Source organism: Pongo abelii, chromosome 5 (genome assembly GCF_028885655.2).
Source record: "Pongo abelii isolate AG06213 chromosome 5, NHGRI_mPonAbe1-v2.0_pri, whole genome shotgun sequence".
Lineage (NCBI taxonomy): Eukaryota > Metazoa > Chordata > Mammalia > Primates > Hominidae > Pongo > Pongo abelii.
In genome coordinates, this window is record NC_071990.2 from 150,215,220 (window position 1) to 150,232,657 (window position 17,438).

Consider the following 17,438-nt stretch of genomic DNA (forward strand, 5'->3'; position numbering starts at 1 on the left):
TAAAAGTTAATGTCAAGCATGGAGCCAAAAAAACAAAACAAAACAAACAAAAAAAGCAGAAGTGCATGCAGGTGCATGCATTCTTACAGTTCACAAATACATTTTTTAAAAATCCCCATTTGACAGCTATAGCAAATACAGAAGTCTGCCATTACCTTGCTTTTTAACCTTGACAAGAGATAATTTTCCAGGTCTTGATTGCCTTACCTGTAAATTAAGAAATTTGGGCCAGTCTAACTTTCTTTTGCTACAGTAGAAGCATGACTATTTTAGGCATTCCCACAGACATCTTCCATGTCAATTACATTCTCTAATACAAGTTAATGTCCAAGAGCAATGGATAAATCCATCTACTGGACAGAAAAGTTTGATTATAAGAAAAATGACCATTTATACACATCTATAAGAAATACACCTTTCCTCTTAAACTTTTAAATTCTCAAACACATTAAATATATTGTATTTTCTTTTGCAATTAATTTGTAACAGATTTTTTTTTTATCTCAGGCAGGATGCACTTAGTCATTTATTTATTCAAAAAATATTTATGGGCCATATATTACACTTAAAGCACCGCCTTGGGTCCTGTAATGGGCACGAGCACCTGAAAATGGTCATCTTTGATCTAATGAGAGAGAAAAAACAGGAACACACATGTTCCTGACAGCACGTGCCATCAATAGAGCAGGGTAGTCATAGATAATAGCTACTATAAAGTGTAAGGGATGGAAGAATCATTTCCAAATGTGATGAACAAGACCCCAGATGGCAGGATCTGAGAAAAGTCTTTTGCATCTGAGTAAGCACCTGCTCCCAAGAATGACGTAGACTATCTGAAGGTTAGATCAACTTGGCAGAAGAATAGCAACATTGTTTGTGTCAATGTGACCCCATGAACCAAAACAGATCTAACTTTAGGTCCATAGCCTTTGACAGTGATCCTCAGAATGTTTCAGGGCGTTTTCTGTAAATGACCCTGCTTTTGGCATAGCATCTATTGCCTAGTATTTTCTTTTTCAGCTGTTAGTTTAGACTCAGAGCTACATCATAGAAGTACAGGAATTACACACAGAGGTTTAAAAATATTTACTGTAAATTGGAATAAAACTTAGGAAATAGATGATATTTTCATATGCCATTTTAAATATCACATTTCCTCCTTTTTTTAAAGCTGGCATAAATCATAACTTACTTGAATATCTTTAAAGAATAAGACATAGCTTTCTCCTAACTTATTTTTAGCCTGAAAAAACAATGTTTTTTTCTAAATCCAACTCTGAAAGGAGGTAGGGACAACTTATAACAAGCATATGTATAAACTTACGTAAGTATTCACAGTATATAGTAGGAAATAGTGCTGTCGTGAGAGGCCAGGACTTGGAGTGAATGTCTAGTTCTGCCATTAACTAATTGTGAAGCCTTAAATGAATTTCTTTATTTTACTAAACTTGAGTTTTCTCAGCCATTAAATCAGGTTGAAATAAATGATTTATAAATCCCTTTCTAGTTCTAATAATTTCTGTCTATACTTATATTTTTATTTTGTATAATGGCAAATACCCAAGTTTTATAAATTTATATTTACTCTGCAGTGCAAATACTGAGAAAATTACTTTAAATGGAAGCAGATCAGCCAGGGAGGACAGCCTGCATAAATAGATACGTGAAATAATATGTGTGTTTTTGCCTGGCAGAGCTGAAAACTGAAGTTCAGTGACTCTCTTTTGGCCCTTGTATCAGCATTGGTATTAATCAAATGGTTGGATGAGCTCTAAACCCCTTGCAAATCAACCTAACTCATTTGCAAATGTGGAAAATTTGAGGAAGCAGTTGCTTGGGATTCAGTCTGAGAATTGTAAATGGAATATGAGTTAATTGCTCAATAATACAAAAATAGTTTATCTCACAATAATAGAGTGAAAAATCTAGGCAATTAAAAAGCAAACTGAACCCACAAAACACAAGAGTAGCATTGAGTGGGAGACAAAGTTCTTTAACCCAGGATATTTTCCTGGGTGTCCTGAAACCATCCCACGGGCAGCTGTCTCCTCTGCCTACATGCAAGGCTGATCCTATTTGTAGGTTTCAAAAGAAGCAACACAAATGTTTCATCAATGTTTTTAGCCCTGGATAGGCCTGTGCTAAGAGATTATTTTACCATGAGTCCTAGCTGAGAAAATGTTCCTAATTTAGAAGAGAGATTCTAGGACACAGTGCCTAAGGAAAACAGGTATCCCCACAGCAACTGCTTCTGAACATGGCACCAGATTCCTGAGGATTAGTTTGCTTTAAGTGATATCTGGAGCACCCCAAACTGAGAAGATCCATCAAGGGAAACTGCCCAAGCAGACGTGCTACTCAGGTTACTGAGTTTGTGCTGACCCAGAGGCAGGAAGGAAGGGGTGAGTCTTCAGGTTACTCTAGGACAAGGGCTGGGTTAGTCTGTTCTCACACTGCTATAAAGACCTACCTGAGACTGGGTAATTTACAAAGAAAAGAGTTTTAATTGACTCACAGTTCCAGATGGCTGGGGAGGCCTCAGGAAACTTATAATCATAGTGGAAGGGGAAGAGGCATGTCTTACATGGCGGCAGATGAGAGAGAGAAGAGCAAGCAAGAGCAGGGAAAACTGCCTTGTAAAACCATCAGATCTCGTGAGAACTTACTATCACAAGAACAGCATGGGGGAAAATGCCCCCCACAATCCAATCACCTCCCTCCAGGTCTCTTCCTAGACACATGGGGATTATGGGGATTATCATTCAAGATGAGATTTGGGTGGGGACATACCAAACCATATCAAGGACCATTACCAGTTCTGATGGCAATGGACCATCTTCATTTCCCCAAATCTACTGGTTGATGATTTGGTTTGGGGAGTGGGCAGCGAAGCCAAGAATACAAGTCATCCAGTGGAGAAGGTTGTAAAAGACAAGGCCCAGAGGAGTAAAGAGTTTTAGATACAGCAGAGATGAAGGATATGCTGGTGGACAGAACACAGACTTTGAAGCCAATCAGACTCAGGTGTTCATCTTGACTCTTCCACTTTGTTACTGCCTGTCTCTGTGTTTCCGATTCCTCATCTGTAAATCAGAAATAATAACTCCTACCTCATAAGACTTTGTGAGGATGACATAATGTTTGCAAATTGCCTCAAATACAAAGTGTTTTCAAAAAAATGTTCTTTTCCACTCTTCACTGCCTCCAGCACCCTTATGGGCTGAATTGTGTCTCTGTACTCACAATTTGTATGTTGAAGTCCTAATCCCCAGTATTTCAGAATGTGACTATATTTGGAGATTGGGTCTTTAAGTTAGAACGAGATCATTAGAATGAGCCCAATTCCAATATGACAGGTATCCTTATAAGGAGAGGAGATTAGGACACAACACACACAGAGGAGACCAAGTGAACACACAGGCGGAAGATGGTCCTCTGCGAGCCAAGGACAGAGGCCTCAGCAGAAACCAACCCTGCTGACACCTTCATCTTGGACACATAGCTTTCAGAATTTTGAGAAAATAAATGTCTGTTGTTTAAGCCAGTCAGTCTGTGGCACTTTGTTATGGAAGCTCTGGAAAACTAACACGGGCACCAAATCCTATCCCACCTCCAGCAGAAGGGCATATGGCAAAATCTGGCCACTGCAAGGAGAGAAATCTAACATTCAGAAGCAGCTATAGCTGGAAGGTAACTTATTTTTAGGGAAATCTAAGCTCATGACAAACTATCTGGGGTGTACTATGTGAAGAAAAAACAAATATTGTGAATGCAAAGTTAGTCTACAGGATCCTAGCAGGATGTAAATCGCTAATAAAGCATACATTTTCCTTATGAATAAGATAAAATAAAAATTTTAGCAGTAGGTGTGGTTAAACCATTTATACATAAAACCAAACATTATTAGAATTACATGCTGAAGAGGCCAAAGTACTTAGTTATTGTCACTATTATCATAATAATGACTTAATAGTGATAAGAAAAATCTTAACTTAAAAATCTGGGTGTTTTGGTTTAATAGGGTACTTCAACTTGAACACTATGTAGACATGATTAGTTAACTGGGGGCCTTTTTCTCCAAGTCTAACTCATTGAAAACTCTCATTAATCTTACTGACTGCTTCCTGGAAGGAAGGCAGGTGAATAGGACACACAGGGAATGGCTTTCGAAGAACTATCTTCCCATCAAAGACACTTCAGTATTAGATAATAAAATGCCTTAAAATACATTTTTAAGGCTCCAAAAAACCAGTAATGAGCTCTGGAGGCCTGTGTGCTCTCTTGCTCATTTGGCTGAGTAGATATTGTTATAAAAACTGAAGCCCATTTTATCCCAGTGGTTGTAACGTAAGACTGGAATGTAAATTCACTTTTCAATGAACATAGATTGCCTTCAAAAGAATGCCACTACCATTGCCTCTAGCCTGAATTTAGAAGAATATGAATCATTGAGATTGAATAGACGTTAGTAGTTTGCTATATTTGCTTCAGAAAGAAGAATGAGAAAGAAAGGAAAAGAAGGGAGAAGAGGAAAGAGAGAAAGAAGAAAGAGAAAGAAAGAAAGAGAGAAAAGGAAAGAAAAAGCAAGCGCGTGCAACTTCCTGTTTCAGTTTCAATGTATAAAGTGCTTGGGAGTCATCACTCCCATTCTCACAATAAGAGAAAAGCTGAACAAACTGAAAATCAATGACTTTTCTTAGATCTGTCAGAGAATTGAGGCCACAAGGCAAGCTACCTCCACAAAACTAGAAAGACAAACAAATAAAATCACAGGCAAGTTCAGTTTACCAGGAGCAGAAGCTGCTGTGGTCAGTAACTAATGAAAATATTAAATGGTAATTTTGACAAATTCCAGGAGGCTGAGTGTGGTCTAGCTTAAGAGTTAAAAGCTCCTGGGGTTCCAATCTTAGTGAAGCCCCCAACTTTCGTGGATTTTACCTCCAGGAATCGCACCATGTTCTTTGATCAGAGAAAAATCCCTTCGTGTTTCAGGAAGGAGGGGAAAGTAACCTTTTCGAAATATGCCCCTATTAAAAGTAGCCATTTTGAAATACACACAGAGTGTTCACCAAAGTAGTTCTTTGAAACAACTTTACTATAGCCTTATCTGACCTGAGGAAAGGACAATTAGACAATCCTAGCCTCCACCTTCACCTCCACCTCCCAGCTTTCTTGTATCACAAAGGAGATGGAAAAAATGGTTAAGAAAGACTTCTGAAGGTCAAGCCCAGGGATTCAGGCCCACTAAAATATTGAGATTTAATCATAAGATTATAGAACACTTCCCTGCCCCAGCATCTTAACACCACATCCACAGGACTCTATTATGGATTACAACATGACAGTGGATTACAACTGAGAGAACTGTAAGACACAGACTCTGTTTAAGGAGTTCATAGGAAATCCAAAGACAACAGAGGAGAGAAATAAACAAGTGAACTAGAGGAAACGGAAGCCTCTGGCACCCATAGCCACAGCAAACGTTAAACATGGTCAGCTCCTAGCCAGGCTAACATAGAACCTCACATTAAAAGCCTAGTGACATCAGTTCCTATTACCCAGTACATTATAGCTGCCTTTCATAAAAAAATTACAACATGATAGAAGGTAAGAAAAAACATAATCTGAAAAGAAAAGGCAAGCATCAAAATCAGACTCAGATATGACATAGATTTTTGAATATCAAATAGGGAATTTAAATATAACTAGTATGTGAAGGTTTCTAATGCAAAAAAGTAGACAACTTGCAAGAACAGCTAGATGGATAATGTAAGCAGAGAGGAAACTCATTCTATGAGGCCAATATTACCCAAATGCAAAAGCCAGGTAAATGATTACAAGAAAGGAAAAAAACTGAGATATAGAAATCCTCAACAAAATGGTAGCAACTGAATCCAACATAGACCTAAATGTTAAATGCAAAAGCTGTAAAACGTCTAGATGATAACAGGATAAAATCTAGAGGACCTTGGATTTGGTGATGGATTTTTAGGTAAAACATCAAGTACAATGTATAGAAGAAAAAATTAATAAGTTTGACCTTATTAAAATAAAACACTTCTACGTTGTGAAAAACACTGTCATGAGAATGAGAAAACAAGCCACGGACTGGAAATAAATATTAGCAAAACACATATTTGATAAAGGACTTGTATCCAAAATATACAAAAAAAATCTTAAAACTTAATAATAAAAAAACAAACAACCCAATATAAAAATGGGCAAAACATCTGAACAGACACCTCACTGAAGACATACAGATAGCAAATAAGCATGTGAAAAGATGTTCACATGACTTTTTAATAAGAAAATTACAAATTAAAATGATATATTACTACATGCTTAATAAAATGGCTAAAATCCCAAACACTGACAGTATCAAATGCTGACAAGGATGTGGAGCAGCAGGAATTCTCATTCATTGCCAGTGGGACTGTATAAAGGCATGATCACTTTGGATGACAGTTTGGCAGTTTCTACAAAGCCAAACATAGTCTTCCCATACAATCCAGGAATCATGCTCCTTGATATTTACACAATTAAACTGAAAACTTATGGCCACACAAAAATTTGCACAGGTATGTGTCAGGCCTCTGAGCCCAAGGTAAGCCATCATATCCCCTGTGACCTGCACATACACATCCAGATGGCCGGTTCCTGCCTTAACTGATGACATTCCACCACAAAAGAAGTGAAAATGGCCTGTTCCTGCCTTAACTGATGACATTGTCTTGTGAAATTCCTTCTCCTGACTCATCCTGGCTCAAAAGCTCCCCCACTGAGTACCTTGTGACCCCCATTCCTGCCCACCAGAGAACAACCCCACTTTGACTGTAATTTTCCTTTACCTACCCAAATCTTATAAAACGGCCCCACCCCTATCTCTCTTCACTGACTCTCTTTTTGGACTCAGCCCACCTGCACCCAGGTGATTAAAAGCTTTATTGCTCACATAAAGCCTGTTTGGTGTTCTCTTCACACAGACGTGCATGAAATTTGGTGCCGTGACTTGGATCGGGGGACCTCCCTTGGGAGATCAATCCCCTGTCCTCCTGCTGTTTGCTCCATGAGAAAGATCCACCTACGGCCTCAGGTCCTCAGACCAACCAGCCGAAGAAACATCTCACCAATTTCAAATCAGGTAAGCGGCCTTTTCTTACTCTCTTCTCCAATGTCTCTCACTATCCCTCAACCACTTTCTCCTTTCACTCTTCAATCTCTCCCTTCTCTTAATTTCAATTCCTTTCATTTTCTGGTAGAGACAAAGGAGACACATTTTATCTGTGGACCCAAAACTCCGGCGCTTGTCACGGACTGGGAAGGCAGCCTTCCCTTGGTGTTTAATCATTGCAGGGACACCTCTCTGATCATTCACCCACGTTTCAGAGGTGTCAGACCACACAGGGACGCCTACCTTGGCCCTTCACCCTTAGTGGCAAGTCCCGCTTTTCTGGGGGAGGCGAAAGTACCCCAACCCCTTCCCTCTGTGTCTCTACCCCTTCTCCACCTTTCTGGGGGGCAAGAAACCCCCAACCCCTTCTCCTTCACCCTTAGCGGCAAGTCCCGCTTTTCTGGGGGAGGGGCAAATACCCCAACCTCATATCTCTGTGGCCCAACCTCTTATATCTCTGCATCCCAATCCCTTATTTCCATGCGCCAACCTCTTATATCTCTGTGCCCCGATCCCTTATTTCTGTGCCCCAACCTCTTATATCTCTGCACCCCAATCCCTTATTTCTGCACCCCGACCTCATATCTCTGTGCCCCAATCCCTTCTCTGCTTTTCTGGAGGGCAAGATCCCCCCACCCCTTCTCTGTGTCTCTACTCTTTTCTCTGGGCTTGCCTCCTTCACTATGGGCAAGCTTCCACCTTCCATTCCTCCTTCTTCTCCCTTAGCCTGTGTTCTTAAGAACTTAAAACCTCTTCAACTCTCACCTGTCCTAAAATTTAAGCCTCTTATTTTCTTCTGCAATGCCGCTTGACCCCAATACAAACTCGACAGTAGTTCCAAATAGCCGGAAAATTGCACTTTCAATTTTTCCATCCTACAAGATCTAAATAATTGTTGTCGTAAAATGGGCAAATGGTCTGAGGTGCCTGATGTCCAGGCATTCTTTTACACATCGGTCCCTCTCTAGTCTCTGTTTCCAATGCAACTCATCCCAAATCTTCCTTCTTTCCCTCCCACCTGTCCCCTCAGTCCCAACCCCAAGCGTCACTGAGTCTTTCTAATCTTCCTTTTCTACAGACCTGTCTGACCTCTCCCCTCCTCCCCAGGCTGCCCCTCGCCAGGCCAAGCTAGGTCCCAATTCTTCCTCAGCCTCGGCTCCTCCACCCTATAATCCTTTTGTCACCTCCCCTCCTCACACCTGGTCCAGCTTACAGTTTCATTCCGTGACTAGCCCTCCCACTCCTGCCCAGCAATTTACTCTTAAAAAGGTGGCCGGAGCTAAAGGCATAGTCAAGGTTAACGCTCCTTTTTCTTTATCCCAAATCAGATAGCATTTAGGCTCTTTTTCATCAAATATAAAAACCCAGCCCAGTTCATGACTTGTTTGGCAACAACCCTGAGACAGTTTACAGCCCTAGACCCTAAAAGGTCAAAATGCCGTCTTATTCTCAAAATACATTTTATTACCCAATCTGCTCCCGACATTAAATAAAACTCCAAAAATTAAATTCCGGCCCTCAAACCCCACAACAGGATTTAATTAACCTCACCTTCTATAATAATAGAAACAAGTTGCAATTCCTTGCCTCCACTGTGAGACAAACCCCAGCCATATCTCCAGCACACAAGAACTTCCAAATGCCTGAACCACAGTGGCCAGGTGTTCCTCCAGAACCTCCTCCCCCAGGAGCTTGCTACAAGTGCCAGAAATCTGGCCACCAGGCCAAGGAATGCCTGCAGCCCAGGATTCCTCCTAAGCCGCGTCCCGTCTGTGCGGGACCCCACTGGAAATCGGACTGTCCAACTCACCTGGCAGCCACGCCACTCCCAGAGCCCCTGGAACTCTGGCCCAAGGCTCTCTGACTCCTTCTCAGATCTTCTTGGCTTAGCGGCTGAAGACTGACGCTGCTCGATCACCTCGGAAGCCCCCTAGACCATCATGGACGCCGAGCTTCGGGTAACTCTCACAGTGGAAGGTAAGTCCGTCCTCTTCTTAATCAATACAGAGGCTACCCACTCCACATTATCTTCTTTTCAAGGGCCTGTTTCCCTTGCCTCCGTAACTGTTGTGGGTATTGACAGCCAGGCTTCTAAACCTCTTAAAACTCCCCAACTCTGGTGCTAACTTAGACAATACTCTTTTAAGCACTCCTTTTAGTTATCCCCACCTGCCCAGTTCCCTTATTAGGCCGAGACACTTTAACTAAATTATCTGCTTCCGTGACTATTCCTGGATTACAGCTACATCTCATTGCTGCCCTTCTGCCCAATCCAAAGCCTCCTTTGCATCCTCCTCTTGTATTCCCCCACCTTAACCCACAACTATAAGATACCTCTACTCCCTCCTTGGCGACCGATCATGCACCCCTTACCATCTCATTAAAACTAATCACCCTTACCCTGCTCAATGCCTATATCCCATCCCACAGCATGCTTTGAAAGGATTAAAGCCTGTTATCACTCACCTGCTACAGCATGGCCTTTTAAAGCCTATAAACTCTCCTTACAATTCCCCCATTTTACCTGTCCTAAAACCAGACAAGCCTTACAAATTAGTTCAGGATCTATGCCTTATCAACCAAATTGTTTTGCCTATCCACCCCATGGTGCCAAACCCATATACTCTCCTATCCTCAATACCTCCCTCCACAATCCATTATTCTGTTCTGGATCTCAAACATGCTTTCTTTACTACTCCTTTACACCCGTCAACCCAGCCTCTCTTCGTTTTCACTTGGACTGACCCTGACACCCATCAGGCTCAGCAAATTACCTGGGCTGTACTGCTGCAGGGCTTCACAGATAGCCCCCATTACTTCAGTCAAGCCCAAATTTCATCCTCATCTGCTACCTATCTTGGCATAATTCTCATAAAAACACACGTGCTTTCCCTGCTGATCATGTCCGATTAATCTCCCAAACCTCAATCCCTTACAAAACAACAACTCCTTTCCTTCCTAGGCATGGTTAGTGCAGTCAGAATTCTTACACAAGAGCCAGGACCACACCCTGTAGCCTTTCTGTGCAAACAACTTGACCTTACTGTTTTAGCCTAGCCCTCATGTCTGCGTGCAGCAGCTGCCACTGCTTTAATACTTTTAGAGGCCCTCAAAATCACAAACTATGCTCAACTCACTCTCTACATTTCTCATAACTTCCAAAATCTATTTTCTTCCTCATACCTGATGCATATGCTTTCTGCTCCCTGGCTCCTTCAGCTGTATTCACTCTTTGTTAAGTCCCACAATTACCATTATTCCTGGCCCGGACTTCAATCCGGCCTCCCACATTATTCCTGATACCACACCTGACCCCCATGACTGTATCTCTCTGATCTACCTGACATTCACCCCATTTCCCCATATTTCCTTCTTTCCTGTTCCTCACCCTGATCATGCTTGATTTATTGATGGCAGTTCCACCAGGCATAATCGTCACACACCAGCAAAGGCAGGCTATGCTATAGTACAAGTCACTAGCCTGCCTCCTAGAACCTCTCATTTCCATTCCATCGTGGAAATCTATCCTCAAGGAAATAACTTCTCAGTGTTCCATCTGCTATTCTACTACTCCTCAGGGATTATTCAGGCCCCCTCCCTTCCCTACACATCAAGCTCAAGGATTTGCCCCCACCCAGGACTGGCAAATTAGCTTTACTCAACATGCCCCGAGTCAGATAACTAAAATACCTCTTAGTCTAGGTAGACACTTTCACTGGATAGGTACAGGCCTTTCCTACAGGGTCTGAGAAGGCCACCACAGTCATTTCTTCCCTTCTGTCAGACATAATTTCTCAGTTTAGCCTTCCCACCTCTATACAGTCTGATAACAGACCAGCCTTTATTAGTCAAATCAGCCAAGCATTTTTTAAAGGCTCTCAGTATTCAGTGAAACCTTTATATTCCTTACGGTCCTCCATCTTCAGGAAAAGTAGAACGGACTAAAGGTCTTTTGAAAACACATGTCACCAAGCTCAGCCACCAACTTAAAAAGGACTGGACAATACTTTTACCACTTTCCATTCTCAGAAGTCAGACTTGTCCTCAGAATGCTACAAGGTACAGCCCATTTGAGCTCCTGTATAGACGTTCCTTTTTATTAGGCCCCAGTCTCTTTCCAGACACCAGACCAATTTAGACTGTGCCCCCAAAAAACTTGTCATCCCTACTATCTTCTGTCTAGTCATACTCCTGTTCACCGTTCTCAACTACTCATACATGCCCTGCTCTTGTTTACACTGCCGGTTTACACTGTTTCTCCAAGCCATCACAGCTGATATCTCCTGGTGCTATCCCCAAACTGCCACTCTTAACTCTTGAAGTAAATAAATAATCTTTGCTGGCAGGACTATACTGAATCTCCTTAGGCACTCTCTAATCAGATGTCCTGGGTCATCCCAATTCTTAGACCTTTTATACCTGTTTTTCTCCTTCTGTTATTCCATTTAGTTTTTCAATTCATACAAAACCATATCCAGGCCATCACCAATAATTCTACACGACAAATGTTTCTTCTAACAACCCCACAATATCACCCCTTACCACAAAATCTTCCTTCAGCTTAATCTCTCCCACTCTAGGTTCCCACGCTGCCCCTAATCCTGCTTGAAGCAGCCCTGAGAAACATCGCCCATTATCTCTCCATACCATCCCCCAAAATTTTCACCGTCCCAACACTTTACCACTGTTTCATTTTATTTTTCTTATTAATATAAGAAGACAGGAATGTCAGGCCTCTGAGCCCAAGCTAAGCCATCATATCCCCTGTGACCTGCACGTACACATCCAGATAGCGGGTTCCTGCCTTAACTGATGACATTCCACCACAAAAGAAGTGAAAATGGCCTGTTCCTGCCTTAACTGATGACATTGTCTTGTGAAATTCCTTCTCCTGGCTCATCCTGGCTCAAAAGCTCCCTTACTGAGTACCTTGTGACCCCCACTCCTGCCCGCCAGAGAACAACCCTCCCTTTGACTGTAATTTTCCTTTACCTACCCAAATCTTATAAAACGGCCCCACCCCTATCTCTCTTCGCTGACTCTCTTCGGACCCAGCCCGCCTGCACCCAGGTGATTCAAAGCTTTATTGCTCACACAAAGCCTGTTTGGTGGTCTCTTCACACGGACGCGCATGAAAGTATGTTTACAGCAGCTTTACTAACAATTGCCAAAAACTGTAAACAGTCAGGATGTTCTTCAAATAACAAATGGATAAACAAACTGTGGTATAACTGGACAAAGGAACATTATTTAGTAATAAAAAGAAGCTATCAAGTCACAAAAAGACATGGAGGAAACTTAAATGCATTAAAAATAATTTACATGCAAAATGAAATCAATTAATTTTAGGTGAGCAATCTGATGAGTTTTGATAAATGTATGCAGTTGTATGACTATCACAATAATCTTGACATACAACATATCCATTGCCCCTAAAAATCCCCTTGCAACCTCTTTACAGTCACCTCCCTCCACCATCACCTGGCTCTTGGCAACCAGTGACATACTTTCTATTATTATATTAAGTAATTGTGGTTTTTGCATTATTGGAATTTGCCATTTGATATTGGAATACATTCTTAAATAAATGTGGTTATGTTATACATCATTTTAATATGCATTTCTCACTTTATGTTTTTTTCTAATGACTTATCACTTACCATTCATTTTAGACCACGGAAATGGTGTTAGACGAATGGCAGATTTGAGCAATTTTCTTATTTGAGTCCATGACAATGCCTGACTGCACGTTGCATAACCTATGCTTGAAAAGTTGAATGAATTGGGCTACAAAGTTTTGCCTCATCTGCCATATTCACCTGACTTCTCACCAACCACCACTTCTTCAAGCATCTCGACAACTTTTTGCAGGGAAAACGCTTCTACAACCAGCAGGATGCAGAAAATGCTTTCCAAGAGTTTGTCGAATCCTGAAGCAAGGAAGGATTTTTGTGCTACAGGAATAAGAAAACTTATTTATCGTTGGCGAAAATGTGTTGTTTGTAATGATTCCTATTTTGATTAATAAAGATGTATTTGAGCCTAGCTATAATGATTTAAAATTTATAATCTGAAACTGCAATTACTTTTGCACTAACCTAGTTTTGCCTTTTTCAGAATTTTATATAAATGGAATTATACAGTCTATAGGCATTTGTTTCTGCTTTCTTTTACCTAGCATAATACTTACGACACTCATTCATTTGTCTGTATCAATAGTTTATTTCTTTTTGTTTCTGAGTGGTACATCTTTGTATTGGTCCTCCATCAGTTATTTATTCCTTTACTTGTTGATGGACATTTGGGTTCTGTCCAGTTATGGGCTATTAAGAGTAAAGCTGCTATGAAGATTATGTACAAGTCTTTGTATGGGCACATGCTTTCATTTCTCTTAGGCAATACCTAAGATTGAAATGGCAGCATGGTAGAACAGGTTTATGGGGTTTTTTTGTTTGTTTGTTTGTTTGTTTTTTGGAGTTTTTGCTCTTGTTGCCCAGGCTATGAGTGCATGAGTACAATGGTGCTATCTCGGCTCACTACAACCTCTGTCTCCTGGATTCAAGCAATTCTCCTACCTCAGCCTCCCGAGTACTGGAATTACAGGCATGCACCACCATGCCCAGCTAATTTTTGTATTTTTAGTAGTGATGGGGTTTCACCATGTTGGTTAGGCTGGTCTTGAACTCCCGACCTCAGGTAATCCGCCTGCCTAAGCCTCCCAAATTGCTGGGATTACAGGCATGAGCCACTGTGCCCGGCCAGGTTTATGTTTTTAAAAAACTGACAGTTTTCCAGTGGTGTTCCAGGTTATGTTCCACAGTGTATGATCATTCCAATTGCTCTGCTTCCTCACTAACACTAGGTATGATTGGCCTTTTTAATTAGAACCATGTTTATGGGTGTGTAGTTATATCTCATTGTGGTTTTGATTTACATTTCCTTTATAAACAACAATGTTGAGCATCTATCTTATGTGCTTATTTTCCTTCTCTATATCTTATTTGATTAAATGTGTTTAAATCTTTTGCCCATTTTTATTTGGGTTATTTGTCTTATTATTGAGTTGTGTGAGTTATTTATATATTTCAGATACAAATTCTGTATCTGAAAATATTTGAAAATTTTTTTTAGTCTGTGGCTTACCTTTTCATATCCTTAAATTTCTTTTGAGGACCAAGAGTTTTTAATTTTGATGAAATCCAATTTTTTTATTTTATACTTTTTACTTTTATGTCCTAATTATAAAAAGCTTTTTTTTTTTTTTAAGAACTGGTGTTTATTTTCCAACAACCTTATTTCCATTTTGCTTAGGAGCCTGTGGAAAATGGCTTAAGACCAACCACTCAGTGATTTTTCATACCCATTCAGTGGCCCAAGCAGTGGGAGCTGTGGACCAGTCTTCTGTGGCAGGCTGAGTGCTCCAGTCTTCAGTAGGGACCTGCTGAACAGACACAGGGGGCACCTGTGTGACCTGCACACCTTCAAAGCAGGCTGCAACCTCAGGCTGAGTAGCAGTGCACTCAGAAGCCAGGTCAGTCCCTTCACCCTGAAATTCCTCCTTAGCCTCAGCTTTTTTAGCAGCAGCCTGCTCTTTCTTTCCAATCTCCTTGGGATCTCTATAGACATAGAGATCAGGCATGACCTCCTATGGATGTTCACAGGAGATGGTGCCACGCATGTGCAGAACTTCCAGGCTGGCATCTACCACATCAGACCCACTGAGTGAGTGCCCTTGTTGTTGCAGGGGATGGCAATGTCCACAGCGCAGTGGAGAATCTGTGTGACCCAAAGCAATGGTAGGCAGGTTAGCATAAGACACCTCTGTGAGAGGCTGGTGGTCAGCTCTGGGATCAGTAATTGCCAAGAGCCATGGCTCCCAGAAGGCTGCCTGGATCTGGTTAGTGAAAGTTTCAGAGTGAAACAGTGAAACAGCCAGCAATAGAAGTGACTCCAGTGGCAGCAGCAAACTTCAGCACAGCCCACTGACCAGTTTCCTAGAGGGCGTGACACTGACATCAGCAGGGTTTTCAATGGCAGCAATGGCGCGAGCTGCCAGAAGAAGCTTCTCCCTGATCCTGTTCAGATTTAGGAAGCAGATGTTGTCACTTTTCCTTTTATAGGTGTACCGTTCCATTTGGAAGTCAAGGTTGATGCCACCTAACTGGGTCCCTGCTGCAAGAAACTTGAGGACATCCTCCTCCTTCATTTGCAGGATATCAAGGGCTCCAGACACTGTGAAAGTTTCCCTTTAAGTTACAATGGAATCCAGAACAATGCCATATGGACCCTCCTCTGGGTAGTCCAGAAAGCCTAATTATGAAAACTTTATCTAACTTGTGACTGCTTGGATTTTCTCTGATGTCTTCTAGAAGTTTTATGCTGTTGACTCTTACCTTAAGGTCTTTATCTATTTTGAATCAATTTTTCTTTATGGTGTGAGGTAAGAAACAAGGGTAATTTTTTAGCATATAAATATCCAATTGTTCCAGCACCAATTGTTGAAACAATTATCCTTTCCCCCATTAAATTCCCTTGGTATCTTTGTCAACAATCTATTGACAGTGATTGCTAACAGATTTCCAGAAAGAAGAAGTGAGAAGCACAGCAGCTTACTAAGCATAACAATCATTTTACTAAAAAAGAAGTTAAAGAAAATAGTTTTTTTTAAGTTTCCGCACATTGTTCTGAGGGCATACAGAAAACGAAGAAATATTTATTCCAGAAAATTTACTAAATCCTTGGTAACAGCATAGTCTGTGTTGATAAAAGAAAAGCTTTAGCCGAATTAAATTTAAAGGAGTTTAATTGAGCAATGAATGATTCTCAAATTGGGCATCCCCCAGAATTACAACAAATTTACAGAGACTCCTGCGCAGCCATGTAGTGGAAGAATATTTATAGACAAAAAGGAGAAATAATGTACAGAAATTGGAAGTGACGTACAGAACAGCTGGGTTGGTTCCAAGTTGGCATTTGCCTTATTTGAACACAGCTTGAACACTCAGCAGTGTATAAATGGTCGAAGTACAGCCACTGGGATTGGCCAAGACTCAGCTATTGCTCCAGGTGCATATTGCTAAGTTAGGTTTTCAGTCTTGTCTGCCTACTAAACTAGGTTGCAGTTTGTTCACAAGGACCCAAATGCAGAAATACAGAGTCCTCCTCAGGCCATATTTAGTTCACGTTAACAGTGTCCTCTGAGCCATGACTGCTTCCTCCCTCCCCCCTCCAAGCTCTGACTTATGGAAACACTGCTCTGGGCACTCAATTTCAGGCAGTGAAGCCCAAGAATACGATACAGGGGATCCCTCTCCCTCCTGTGTCCCAGAATAGGGCTACAGCTTCACCCTGGGAATGCAGGCTGCTGCTGTTTCTCACTTCCCCTATGATGAGAAGCTTTGTTCTTATTATACACAACCTCCTGCATAAACTCTTTCATACAGAAGTTCTGATCATACATAGCCCAGAGGGCTGAGGCTCCCATCTTATACCCTACTCATAGGGTGGAAATACTATTTCAGGACCAGCAGACTGAGAACACTGGGGCTCCAGATCCCTCCCCTGTCATTCCCAGGGCAGAGGTTCCATAAGGAGAAGGCAAGCTAAGAAGGCTGGAGGTTATCATTCTCCCTCCCTCCAGCATCCAATAGAGCAGGGATGTCACCAGGATAAGGAGGCTATTATCTACACCCAAGCTCCTGTGCAGTCTGCAGAGTTCCTGCCATAGGAGAGCAGTAGCCTTTATTAAGGACAAAGCTCTGTAGTCCTACCCAAGGGAACTGACTCGATTAGGAAAATGGTGCAGAGAATTTCATGCCTAAGGGTGTTGTAGAAACAATGGAGATCTTACTTCATGGTGGACAGCAATTAAGAGGACACTTAGATCCAGCAATCCCACTTCTAAGTGTATAGCCAAAGAAATTGAAATCGGCATGTCAAAGAGACATTTGCACTCTCATTTTCATTGCAGCATTAGTCACAATAGCCAAAACATGGAATCAACCTAAGTGTCCATCAGTGGAGGAATGGAGAAAAACAGGGTACATGTACACAATGAAATGCTATTCAGCCTTCAAAAAGAAGGAAATTCTGTTATTTGTGACAACATGGATGAATCTAGAGGACATTATGCCAAGAGAAATAAACCATGCACAGAAAGACAAATATTTCATGATCTCACTTATATGTGAAATCTAAAAAAGTTTAACTCAAGAAGTAGAGAATAGAATGGTGGTTTCCAGAAGATGAGGTTGCGGGAGAGTTGAGG

General features: G+C 41.4%; 1 pseudogene; it reads right to left on the minus strand.

Moving 5' to 3' along the window:
- Window positions 1-565: 565 nt before the first annotated feature.
- On the minus strand, window positions 566-17,026 carry LOC100457458 (small ribosomal subunit protein uS2B-like; annotated as a pseudogene).
- Between the last annotated feature and the right edge of the window lie 412 nt (window positions 17,027-17,438).